The 12,425-nt window shown below is 38.8% G+C and overlaps 1 protein-coding gene and 1 pseudogene across 1 annotated transcript in view; both read left to right on the forward strand.

Annotated features, from left to right (window-relative positions):
* Positions 1–12,425, forward strand: part of UBA2 (ubiquitin-like modifier activating enzyme 2) — an 88,145-nt gene that overhangs the window by 3,340 nt on the left and 72,380 nt on the right. The window lies entirely within an intron of this gene.
* On the forward strand, positions 4,139–4,503 carry LOC102856450 (annotated as a pseudogene).

A 12,425-nucleotide genomic window follows, 5' to 3' on the forward strand; every position in this document is an offset into this window, starting at 1 on the left:
AATTTTAAGAAGAGTTTTGCTTTTCCATATCATTTGAAGGGAAATTATCAATTTAAACAATATTCAAGTTAAATAAATTTTTTTTTGGATAGAACATTTTATTTTCATTTATGTTGACATGAATATTTTCCCATAAATGCATACTTGATTTTAGAAAATAGATAAGCAGAGAAAGCTTAGAGTGCAGCACAGAACAACAGTTAGCAAAATGTTTTCATGCAGAAAACATAAGCTAAGAAAAAAAATATACAGTCTTTAAAAACTATTGCTTTTCAGGAATATTCGAAGTACCTGAGCTAAAAGTTAAACCTTGAGTTGGAAATCCATTTGTCCCCCAGAAGTATGTATCTAAGTGGCATGCTCAAAAGTAAAAATTCACAAACAAAATATAGAACAATTATGTTGTATTCATTCTGTAGTTTAATTTTCTTAATTTAGATCTTTATATTATTTTTGTTTTATAATTTTAATGAACATTTACAGAGATTTTGGATTTGCATTCATTCATTGCTGCACTTCTCTCCCCGCCCAGCCCCCCTTTCGTTTGGCACACAATCCCCCCACACCCCACCACCACCCCAAGTACATTCCACTATGCAACCTGAATTGTTGATTCTTGTGATAACCATAATGCCCTATCATAAATCGCTTTTAAATTATTCTCTCCCTCATCTGTTTCAGTGCAGTATACACAATTTATCCAGTTTTTCTCATTCTTACCCCAACCCTGATATCAGTCCCATTTTACAGCAGTGGCACCATGCAATATTTGTCCTTTTGCGATTGAGATATTTCACTCTTCATAATGTCCTCCAGGCTCACCCATTTTGAATAATATTGAGTGAGTTCCTTGTTTTTTCAATGCAGCGTAGTATTCCATTGTGTGAATATACCAGAGCTTCTCTATCCATTCGTTTGTTGATGGGCACCTGGGTAATAAATTTTTTAAAAAGTATTTTAATATCTAACTTTCATCTGCTTCCAGGTGTATGTTGCTCCCTTACCATGCAACTCCTTACCATTAAGCCTTAAGTACTCCTTCAGTTAACTTGGTTAAAATAATTTAGGTAGTCCATTGCTTTGCCCTTGAGGATGAGTGTTCATATCAAAGTTAAGACTGTAAGAGATTTTTTTGGTTTGTTTTTCTAAGTAAGCATAACGTGACTAATAGAGAGCTCTGGTGGGGTGGTTTTAATCCACCAGCTGCTTAGAGGGAACAAGGATGGCTGTCTTTTCTCTCTCTCTGTCTCCCTCTAGCTCTGAGATTCTACTTGTATTCTTGCATTCCTTGCAGATTTATATTTTTTTGGTCTTCATTGAAGTAACACTGAGGATTTCTGCATCCTGGGGTTGGAATCCTCACCAGGGTAGGGTCCTCACCCAGAACTGGGGTCTTCACCTGAGGTGAGAGTGCCCCCAGCATCTGACCAACCACATAGGCTAAATGCAGTTGTGGAGACTGCCCGCTTCCACTTCCCAGCCCCTTGGGCAGGTCAAAGTCTAGACTGAAATAACTTCCGAGACTTGACAGACAGATAGAAATGATAGACATGTGGTGCTGGGGATGTGCGGCCTCAAGCCATGGCATGAGGCCCAGCCCTGAGGACTGCCCAATCGTTAGGCCTTTGGGCAAGATACCAGGGTTGGAACTCTAGGTGGAACCTGTGCCACCTCTGGAGGTGCTGGGGCTTCTGGAACGCTCTTTGCTGTTCTGAATAATGCTGCAATGGACATAGAAGTGCACGTATGTATATATGTCTGTTAGCACTCATTCTTTTGTGCTGTATGCCTAGTGGAATTGCTGCATCAAATGGTATTTCTATTTCTAATTTTTTAAGGCCATGCAGTACTGTTTTCCACTGTGGTAGTTCCACTGCAGTCTCATCAGCAGTAAATGTCAGTAGTTCTAATATCTGTACACACCCACCAACATTTGTGGTTTTGTGTCGGAATTTTGCTCTTGTTACTGAGATGAGATGGTATCTCATTGTTTTAATTTCATCTCTGAACCTCTTGTTCTGTAGATTCTCTTTTTACTCTTTTGGAGAAATCTTAATCTTCATATAGAATTAATTTCTCTGTGGTTTTAGTTACCAAGTTTGTCTTAAGTTTTTGCGTGTTTTGTTAAAATAAACTTTTTGCCATAAATTTACTTTAGAATTTTTTCTTTAGAGTTACATTTAGACTTTTTGAGTCATCTTTAGTTTGGTTTGTATAGTGTATGATGTATGAGTTTTATCCATTTTTCTGCAAAATACACCATTTGTTAGAGACTGCGTTTTCTGCACTTACTCAAGATCTGCCATCCATTAAACAAAAAAAGCACACCCAAAATCGAATGCTGTTGAGTTGGAACTGACTCATAATGACCCTGTTTGTAGGTTATTTTCCTCTTTGATGGGATTTACCTCTGAGTTCCTGATTCTGTTCAGTTGGTCTGTGTGTCTCTCTCTCTCTTTTTTTTTTTTTTTTTACTGTTTTGGGTACTTTAATTTTTTGAATGAACAATTCCCTAATTTTACTATTTTCAGATTTTTTCTGTTCTATTTCTCCTGCTTACAGAATACCCATGTGTTTGGTTTTGATATCTTTCTGGGGGAAGGAATATAACAAAGAAATAGAAATACAAAAGTAGAGAAGAAAGCCCACCAAACCAATGGCCATTGTCCTGTGGGTACTAGGAATGCAGTGAGACTGAGGGACGTGGTTGGATTAAGTTTCATAGATTGTTATGACAGCACAGGAGACACCCCGTGGTTATAGCTTTAAGGGGACAGGATCTAGAGGAAGGAAGGTAGGAGGACCAGATGAGTTTGGGGTGAGAGAAGGCTCTGCCTCCAGCTTTGGTACCATGCAGGAAGGCTCATGAGATAAGCAGTGGTCTTTCTTCTTAATTCCGTGAAATGTCTTGTTTCTTGACTTGAAGATAAATCATCTTTACTTTTTCTGGATCGGGTAAGAGGGCTAGTATGCCTCTTGCAAGATCTTCTCTCACAAGACTTGATCCTCTCGTGACAACTACTCTTTTCTCGCAACCCCTCTTCTCTCTCGATACCTCGCTCCTCTCTCGGGATGCCTCTCTTATAACAGGACTACCAGGCTATTTTGACTACCATGTCAGTAGATTAGGTTCTGAAAGGAGGAAGTGTGGAAATCACCTGTGGTGGTGTTTTTTGTTTTGTTTTGTTTTAATTAATTTTAGCACCACAGTGAGATAAAGGTAAACAATCCAATTTAAAAACAACTATGAGATATTGTTTAACGCCAGTAAGAACAGTAAAATTTAACAGAATAGCAAGCAACAAATGCTGACGAGGTTGTGGAGAAAATGGGACCCTTATTCACTGTTAGTGGAAGTGTAAAATGGTGTAACCACTATGGAAGGCTGTATGGTGCTTTCTCAAAAAATTGCAAATAGAAATACCGTTTGACCCAGCAATTCCACTACTGGGAATATACTCCAAAGAAACCATAGCTTCCACCCAAGCAGATATATGCACACCCATGTTTATTGCAGCTTTGTTCACAATAGAAAAGAGTTGGAAACAACCCAAGTGCCCATCAACAAACGAATGGCTAGAGAAGCTCTGGTATATTCACACAATGGAATACTATGCTTCATTGAAAAACAAAGAACTCATGCAATATTATTCAAAATGGGTGACCCTGGAGGACATTATGCTGAGCGAAATATCTCAGTCACAAAAGGACAAATACTGCATAGTGCCACTGTTGTGAAACAGGACTGATATTGGGGTTAGGAGGAGACTGAGAAAGATAGGATAAATAATGTATACTGCATTGAAACAGATGAGAGAGAAAACTGTTTAAGAGGGATATATGATTATTAGGTATTACTGTCATGACAGGAGTCTAGGTTGAAGGTTGCATAATGGACAGGACTTGGGGGAGGGATTGTATAACAAAGAATTTTTCTTTTACTTTTCAAGTAGAAGAGCGGATTGTGGGGTTGGAGGGGTGGGCAGGGAGAAAAATGAAACAATGAATGAATGGAAATCCAAAATCTCTGTAAATTTTCATTAGAATTAGTAATAAAAAATACATAAAGGGTCGGCTTACCTGAACAAGGCGGAGGGTTGATACAGGCTGCTCGCTCAGCTTTAGGCTTGCCTGCGCCATGGCGAGTCAGTCGCAGGGCATTCAGCAGCTGCTGCAGGCTGAGAAGCGCGCACTGCAGCTGCGGAGAAGGTGTCGGAGGCCTGCAAGCGGAAGAACCGGAGGCTGAAGCAGGCCAAAGAAGAAGCACAGGCTGAAATTGAACAGTACCGCCTGCAGAGGGAGAAAGAGTTCAAGGCCAAGGAAGCTGCGGCTCTGGGATCCCATGGCAGTTGCAGCACTGAGGTGGAGAAGGAGACCCAGGAGAAGATGACTATCCTCCAGACCTACTTCTGGCAGAACAGAGATGATGTCCTGGATGATCTCCTGAGCTTTGTGTGTGACACCCAGCCCGAAATCCATGAAAACTACCACATAAATGGATAGGAGAGGAAGAGACCCCTGCTCCATGGATTGGCATTTTAGATGCTGTGACATGGAATAAGATTTAGCAAAGCTTTCTTCTTGTGACAAAGCGTTAAATTATTTCTGTATATTATAAATTCCTTTACTTTTTGGAGAGTAGCAAAACCTAGTACTTTGTGTAGATTTAGAGCTTATCCAAAGATTTCATCTTTTTACCTCATATTTCTTATAAACGTTAACAATTTTCTTGGGCTGTAGTTAGCATATATCAATATGAGTTCTTTCTTAGATAGCTAGTAAAAGGAAAACAATTCTTCAAAGAAAGAAATGGATTAAGTATTTCATTTCCCTAAATCTTTCTTGAAGGCCAGGGGCTTTATTGATGAAAAAGTAGTAAATGGGTTTTTTGTAACTTGTTTGAATAGCAGCCCGCCTTAAAAGAAACCTTTCTGTTAGAAAAATGAATAGAGGTTTTCTTTGCTATCCAAAAGTAGAGCCTTCTCGTGACACCTTTACTAAACCAAAATGAAATGAAGGTGCAGTTACGTTCATTTATGTGGGAAATTTTTTAAACATTCTCGACCCCCAAAATAAGTTACCAAATAACGCATAAAGCCGAAAAAAGTTAATATAATGTTCAGATAATTCAGAACTGATGGCTCAATGTGGAAATGCTGAGTGTAGTAACCACGAGAGGAGCTCGGTAACACTGAATGCTTGGTGTGCACTGTTGCAAGAACAAATTCCTGGATGCTGGTTTCACTCTTTTTGCCTTTTTTTCTGTAAAAGCAAAAATCGCTTTTAAATTTACTTCAGTTTATGGAAACAGGTACTAAAGAAGGCCCTTTGTTAAGTGAGGTGACATACAGTGACCTTTCGGAAAGCAGAACACACTTGTAGTCGTCTAGTTGGGGCTGCTCTTGAGTTTCTTGTAGAAGTTCCTAGATAGTAGAATATGGAAACTTGTTACTTGTTATTAATATACTGGTAATCATTTAAAAGTAAAGATTCTTTGTCATGCAAAAAAAAATACATAAAGAAAAAAAGAAAAAATTAATGAAAGTTTACACAGACTTAGGGTTTCCATTCATTAATTTTTGCCTTTTTCTCCATGCCCCTCCCATTCACTCTTCTCCTTGAAAAGTAAAAGAAAAACTCTTTCATTGTTACGCAATCCCTCCCCCCAAGTCAACTCCACTGTGCAGCCTTCATTCTGGACTCCTGTCATGACAACAATTCTCCTCCTCGTCTTCTCTGTCTTCCCTCAACCCTGACATCAGTCCTGTTTTACAAGTGACCCTATGCAGTATTTGTCCCTCAGCATAGTGTCTGCCAGGGTCACCATTGTGTATAATATTTCATGAGTTCCTTGTTTTTCAATGCAGCATGATATGCCATTCTGTTAATATACCAGAGCTGCTCTGTCCATTCGTTTATGGGCACTTGGGTTGTTTTTAGGACTTTGTTATTGCGAACAAAGCCACAATAAACATGGGTGTGCATAGTTTTTCTACCCTTTTTGTCTCTTCCCCTTGTTTGTTTCGTTTTGTACAGATTTTTGTATCTTGTTTAATATATTCCTAAGTATTTGATCTTTTTGATAGCTGTCATAAGTGGTATTTTCTTTACCAATTTCTGTTTAGAAATATGTTCAGAGTTGAAGGGCTGGTTTGTGTTAGGTTCATCTTAACACACTTCTGCCAAGTTGATGAACTTTTTTGCTGAGTCTGGGATTTTCTGTGTATAGGATCATATTCCCTGGAAATACGGTTAGTTTTGTTTTCTAGTTTGTATACCTTTTCTTTTTATTGCCCTGAATAGAACTTCTGATACGATTTTGAATAAAAGTGGTATTTGAGGACCTTTCAGACCTTCCAGAGGAGAATGTTTTCACTCTTCTCTCTTTTTAGAATAATGCTGGCTGTTGGGTTTTCTTAGATGCCCTTAAGTATGTTGAGGAATTTCTCTTCTATTCCTATTTTGTTGAAACTTTCTATCCAGGAGTGTTGGATTTTCCCAGTGCCTTTTCTACATCTCTTGATGTGATTGCGATCATATGATTCTTTTTCTTTATTTGACTTATGTAGTTGGTTAAGTTGATTGGTTTTCAAATGTTAAACTTTATTTGAATACCTATTATTACTCTCACTTGTTCAAGATATTCTACCCGGCCAACCTGACTAGGAGAGATCTCGTTTATTCCCATTCCAAAAAAAGGTGACCCAACATAGTTTGGAAATTATTGAACAGTATCACTAATATCATATATTGAACAGTATTACTAATATCATATGCAAGCAAAATCCTGCTGAAGATTATCCAAAAACGACTAGAATGGAAAAACCATTGACAGAACTGCAAGAAGTACAGGTTGGATTGAGGTCGTGGCACTAGAGACATTATCTCCAATGTCACGTGGATCTTGGCAGAAAGCAGAGAGCATGCCTATCTGTTTCATTGATTAAACAGAAGCATTTGACAACAAATTGTGGCTGATCTTGAGGAGAATGGGAATCCCAGAACACTTAATGGTGCTCATATGAAACCTGTACTTAGACATGGAAACAGTCCTCAGAACAGATCAAGGAAACACTGCATAGTTGAAAATCAGGAAAGGAGTGCATCAGGGATGTATCCTGTCTCCATACCTTTTCATTCTATATGCAGAACAGATCATTCAGGAGACTGGGCTTTGTGAGGAGGAGTGTGGTATCAGGTTTGGAGGAAGACTTATCAACAACCTGCATTATGCAGATGACACAACCTTCCTTGCTGAAAATGAGGAGGACCTGAAGCGCTTGCTGCAGAAGGTCAAGGGCTATAGTCTTTAATATGTATGGATTGAAGCTCAACATCAAGAAGACAAAGATTCTCACCACTTGGCCAGCTGGCAATCCCCATCATAGATAGAGAAGAGATTGAAGTTGATGATAACTTCATCTTGTTTGGCTCCAAAATCAACACTCTTGGCACCAGCAGCCAGGAAATCAAAGGACAAATTGCACATGAACCTCTCAAGAGTACTGATAATCAACAATGTCAGTCTAGAGACTAAGGTGCACCTGATCCAGGCCATGGTCTTCAAAATTTCTTGCTATGTATTAGAGAACTGAACAGTGACTAAGGATGACAGAAGAATCAATACCTTTTTTTTTTTTTTTTTTTTTTTTTTTTTCAAAATATGATCACACATCCTTTATCCAAAATCACCACTTGTTGACATTTGGCCACGTTAATTTTAGCTTTCTCTTTATTTTTGCTCTGGTTCGAATCAATACCTTTGAATTGTGGTACTGGAGAAGAGAAAACAAATAAGGCTGTTTTGGAAAAGATGAAACCAAGTTTGTCCTTGGAGGCTAGAATTTTGAAGCTCTGGCTCAAATACTTTGGGCACATTGCCAGGAGGGACCAGGCCTTGGAGAAGGACATCATGCTTAGAAGGGTAGAGGGACAGCTCAGTAGAGGAAGATAAAATGGATTGATACAGTACCCGGGGTGATGAGGGTAGATATGTTAGAATCAGTGAGATTGGCTCAGAATAGAGCAGGCTTCAGAGTGGTATACAAAACTGCAATAAACATGAGTGTGCATATATCTTTTTGGGTGGTGTTTATGGTTTCTTTAGGGTAAATTCCCAGTAGTGGAATTGTTGGGTCAAATGGTATCTCTATTTGCAACTTTTTGAGAAAGTGCCATACAGCCTTCCATAGTGATTGCACCATTTTATACTCCCACCAACAGTGAATAAGGGTTCCAGTTTCTCCGCTACCTCTCCAGCATTTGACGTTTGCTATTCTGTTAAGTTTTACTATTCTTAATTGGGTGAGATGATAGCTCATCGTTTTAATTTACATCTTTCTTAGAGCTAGGGATTTTGTACATTACTTCATGTGCTTGTTGGCCATCTGAATGTCTTTGGTGAAATGTCTGTTCATGTTCTGTGCCCATTTTTCAATTGGGTTCTTTACTTTTTCTTGTATTGCTCGAGTATTTTATAAATTCTAGATATAATCCCCTTATTTGACATGTCATTACCAAATATTTTTTCCCAGTCTGTGACTTCCCTTTTTACCCTGTTGGAGAAGTTTTTGGAAGTGCATAGGGATTTGATTCTTAGAAGGTCCCGTTCGTCTATTTTATCCTCTCCTGGTTGATTTTTCATTAACCCTACTCTTTCATCAGTTGTACTCTGTAGGATTTTTCCCCCCCTCACCACTGTTTAATCCGTAACTCCTCCTTCCAGCCTCAGGTGGAGTTCTGGTGGTAAGGTGCTTTGCTGCCATCCCAAAGGCATACCATTCAAATCCACCAGCTGCTTCACTAGAATAAGATGAACAATTCCAAGTGCAATTCGGGAAAACTTGCCTCTGAAAACTCACTGTGAGTCAGTTTCAGCTTGACAGGCACATAACAACTACTACCTGTTACTGGTAACTGAAAAGAAACTTTGGTTTCTTTGCATTTGGATCTTTTTATACAAATTAAATTATACAGTATTTATCCTTTTGTGATATTACGTAGTATATCTTCAGACTCCATCTGTATTGTAGCATGTATCAAGACTTCATTTCTCCTACTAGTTATGGTATGTCATGTGTGTACCACATTTTCTTAATTCTTTTATCATTTTGTGGACAGTTAGATAACTTTCACTTTTTAACTGTTTTGAATAGTGCTACAGCAAACATTGATGCTTTGGTGTAGAAGTATCTCTTTGAGTCTCTTCTTTCATGTCTTTTGGGTGTATACCGAAGAGTACAATTACTGGGTTATATGAACAGACTCAAAAAATTCATTGCCATCAATCTGACTGACTCATACCTGACCTTCCAGCTGGTCTTTGTGAGGAGATTGCTGGTCTTTATCCCTGTTAGCTTCTTGTGTACTCAAATTGCCAGAACGGTGCCACCTTTGGGTGAGCCATGCAGCCATGGCGACTATACAACCAGAACTCCTTGGGTCGTATGCTAGTAATGTTTCTCTCTCTCTCTCTTTTTTTTCCTACCTTGGGGAACAGCTATGCTATTTTTCATAGTTGCTGTAGTAGTTACATTCCGACCAGTGATGGCTAAGGGTCCCAGTTTCTCCACATCCTTGCTAATGTATATGTGTTGTTTTGTTTTTTGAAATCTTAGATATCCTTAAACATCTCAGCCATCAAGTTGATTCCAACTGGTAGCAACCCTCCATTAGGTTTCGGAGGTTAAGAGTCTGCCCATCCTACTTTGTTAGAGCTACATGTGTATTCAAGCCACAACACAGCAACACCACCAAAGCTTCTTTTAAGCCATTCTAATCGAAGAAAAATGATGTCTCATTGTGTTTTTTACTTGCGTGGCACATAACAACAACAATGATGTTGAATATCTTTTTTGTGTGTATTTGGTAGAAATAAGAATTTTGTGATGTGCTAATGTGTCGTCTTTTCCTGTTATACTGTCAAACTTTTTATGTATTATTTTCATTTTACATTTTTATTGGCTATATGGAAGATATTCTTCCAATTGATAGTTCACCTATTTTTTTAAGTCTTTTGACTAGAACTGAGGTACAAATGGAGATTTTTTTTAAAAAATTTATTTATTGTGCGTGTACCGTCAAATCAGATCTGACTGGTACAGGAGGGAAATTTTCCCTCCTTCTCCGGCAGAGCATCTGGTGGATTTGAACCGCGCACCTCTGGGATTGCATTACAGTTTCTTGCCACTAGGCCACCAGAGCTCCCCACAAATGGAGATTTGAACCAGTGTTCATAACAGCGTTACTCACCATCGCAAGAACATAGTAACAGCCCAGATATCCAACCATAATCGAATGGATTGAGAAATTATGGTACATTCATATGATGGAATACTACACAGTGCGCAGGAGCAATGATTTTGTAAATCACTGTCTAACTTGGGAGGGACTGGAGAGCATTATGCTAAGTAAACTAAATAAGTCCCATAAGGACAAATCCTGTATAAGACCATTATTGTAGAAACAGATAACTAGTAAAACATGTATGAGGATCTGGGGGTGGTGGTAATGATAGGGTAGGGGTCACAAAATTTGATGTGTGGAAGGAGGGGTGTGTTAAACAAATGAGAAAGATTTGTTGTGGAAAACATTGTATAAGATCTTATAAATAAACCAGTAGTTTTTTTAAAAAAGTCTTTTGATGAAAAAATGTTTCGTTTTTATTAAGTCCGATTTATTTTCTTTTACTCTTTGTACATTCATAATGCTGTTAGATAATTGAAAATATGTTGAAAGTTTTGTAAAAAAGAGCAAGGACTGCCATTTCTGAAATTTTTTTCAGTATCACGAAGTGGAACTATTTTAATAGCATCAGTCACACAAAACTAATTCCTATGAGGTCAGACATGTCCCCCATGCACCTGTACCACTTTCTGTTCATCTCAACACCAGTCTTTATCCTTTACTGGGTCCCAAATATGAGGTTATAGCTCACAGACCACATAGAGCTATATTGGGGAAGTCAAAAGATTGTAACTCAGATTAGTAGTGGAATACAATCAGGACAGCTTCAGAGACGTGCACACCGTCACCTCAACCTTGAACCCCATGGCTTTAGACCAGTGTTACAAAGTTCTCAGGCTTGCCAGTATTGGCTTCCGAGCCCTACTTGTCCACAAGCTTGGGCAAAGGCTCTTAGCGCTGTTTCCAGCTGTGTAGCACTTTAGTCTCATCTCTTGTAAGGTCTCTGGTTTGGCTGTTGCTTCTCTTCTGTAAGTGGAACAAGAATTTCTGCTCCCAAAGCTGCTTTTCTTCACTGGTGGGGACCGTTTAATTCTCTGGCTGCTGGATTGCTCAATTTAATGGCGAGATTAGCCAGTTCCCTTGTTTATTGATGAAACTAATCATTCATATACTCCCACCTATCTACATGGTAAAGTCTAACTATGACTAGTAAGGTCACTCGATGATAAACTACACAGACAGCTTTGCCCCCACTTGCTCTTTTTCTTTTTTTTTGCATGTGTATCGTCAAATCGGATCTGACTGGTAGAGGAGATTGCCCCTACTTCTCCAGCATAGCATCTGGTGGATTCAAACCGTGTACCTCTTGGATTGCAGTTCAGCTTCTTGCCCCTCAGCCACAACTTGGTCCTTCTTCTTTTTTCTTTTATTTTGTAAAGGCAAAGGCAGATTTCTTAAGAAAGTTGCATTTCAAAAGAAAGCATGAGCTTTCCTCCTGAGGACAAGGAATAATGGAGGAGGCGGCTCTCCTTTCATTCATTCATTCATTTTAACGTATAGCAAGGACCTTGCTTCCTTTTTCTGCATGTAAAAATCCCATTTTTCACACATTTATTGAATTTTATTTCCTTGTTTAATAGACCCTTGTCAAAAAGCACTTGACCAGAGATGTGTGTGCTTATTTCTATGCTTTTTGGTTCTGTCCCATTGGTTTCTGTGTCTATTCCAGCACCACGCTGCTTGGTTTATTTTAGCTGTGTGTTGCTGTAGGTGCTGTGGGGTCACTTTGGAGCATAGCAGCCCTATACACAAGAGATTGAAACCTTGCTCAGTCCATGGCTGTATAGTATGTTTTAAAACCCAGAAATGTGAACCATTCTACTTTGTTCTTTCTTTTCAGCTTAATTTTAGCTACTGAGGCCTTTTTGCCACTTTATATAAAGTTGAGGATTGATTCTTTTCCATTTCTCTAAAGAGTCTGGTAGCAACATTCATAACGTATTTGTGTTGCATTTGGAAAATCTGTCAAGGACTTTTCTCTTTGAAGTGCTAAAGAACAAGGATGTCAGCTTAAAGACTAAGGTGTGACCCAAGCCATGGCATTTTCAGTTGCTTTGTATGCAAGTGAAAGTATGACAATAAGGAAGATAGAAGAATTGATGCCCTTGAATTGTGATGTTGACAGAGTGGTGAATATTCCATGCACTGCCAGCAGAACACAGTTGTCTTGGAAGAAGTGT

Source organism: Elephantulus edwardii, unplaced genomic scaffold, assembly GCF_000299155.1.
Source record: "Elephantulus edwardii isolate Elephantulus edwardi_28Jun2011 unplaced genomic scaffold, EleEdw1.0 scaffold00062, whole genome shotgun sequence".
Classification (NCBI taxonomy): Eukaryota; Metazoa; Chordata; class Mammalia; order Macroscelidea; family Macroscelididae; genus Elephantulus; species Elephantulus edwardii.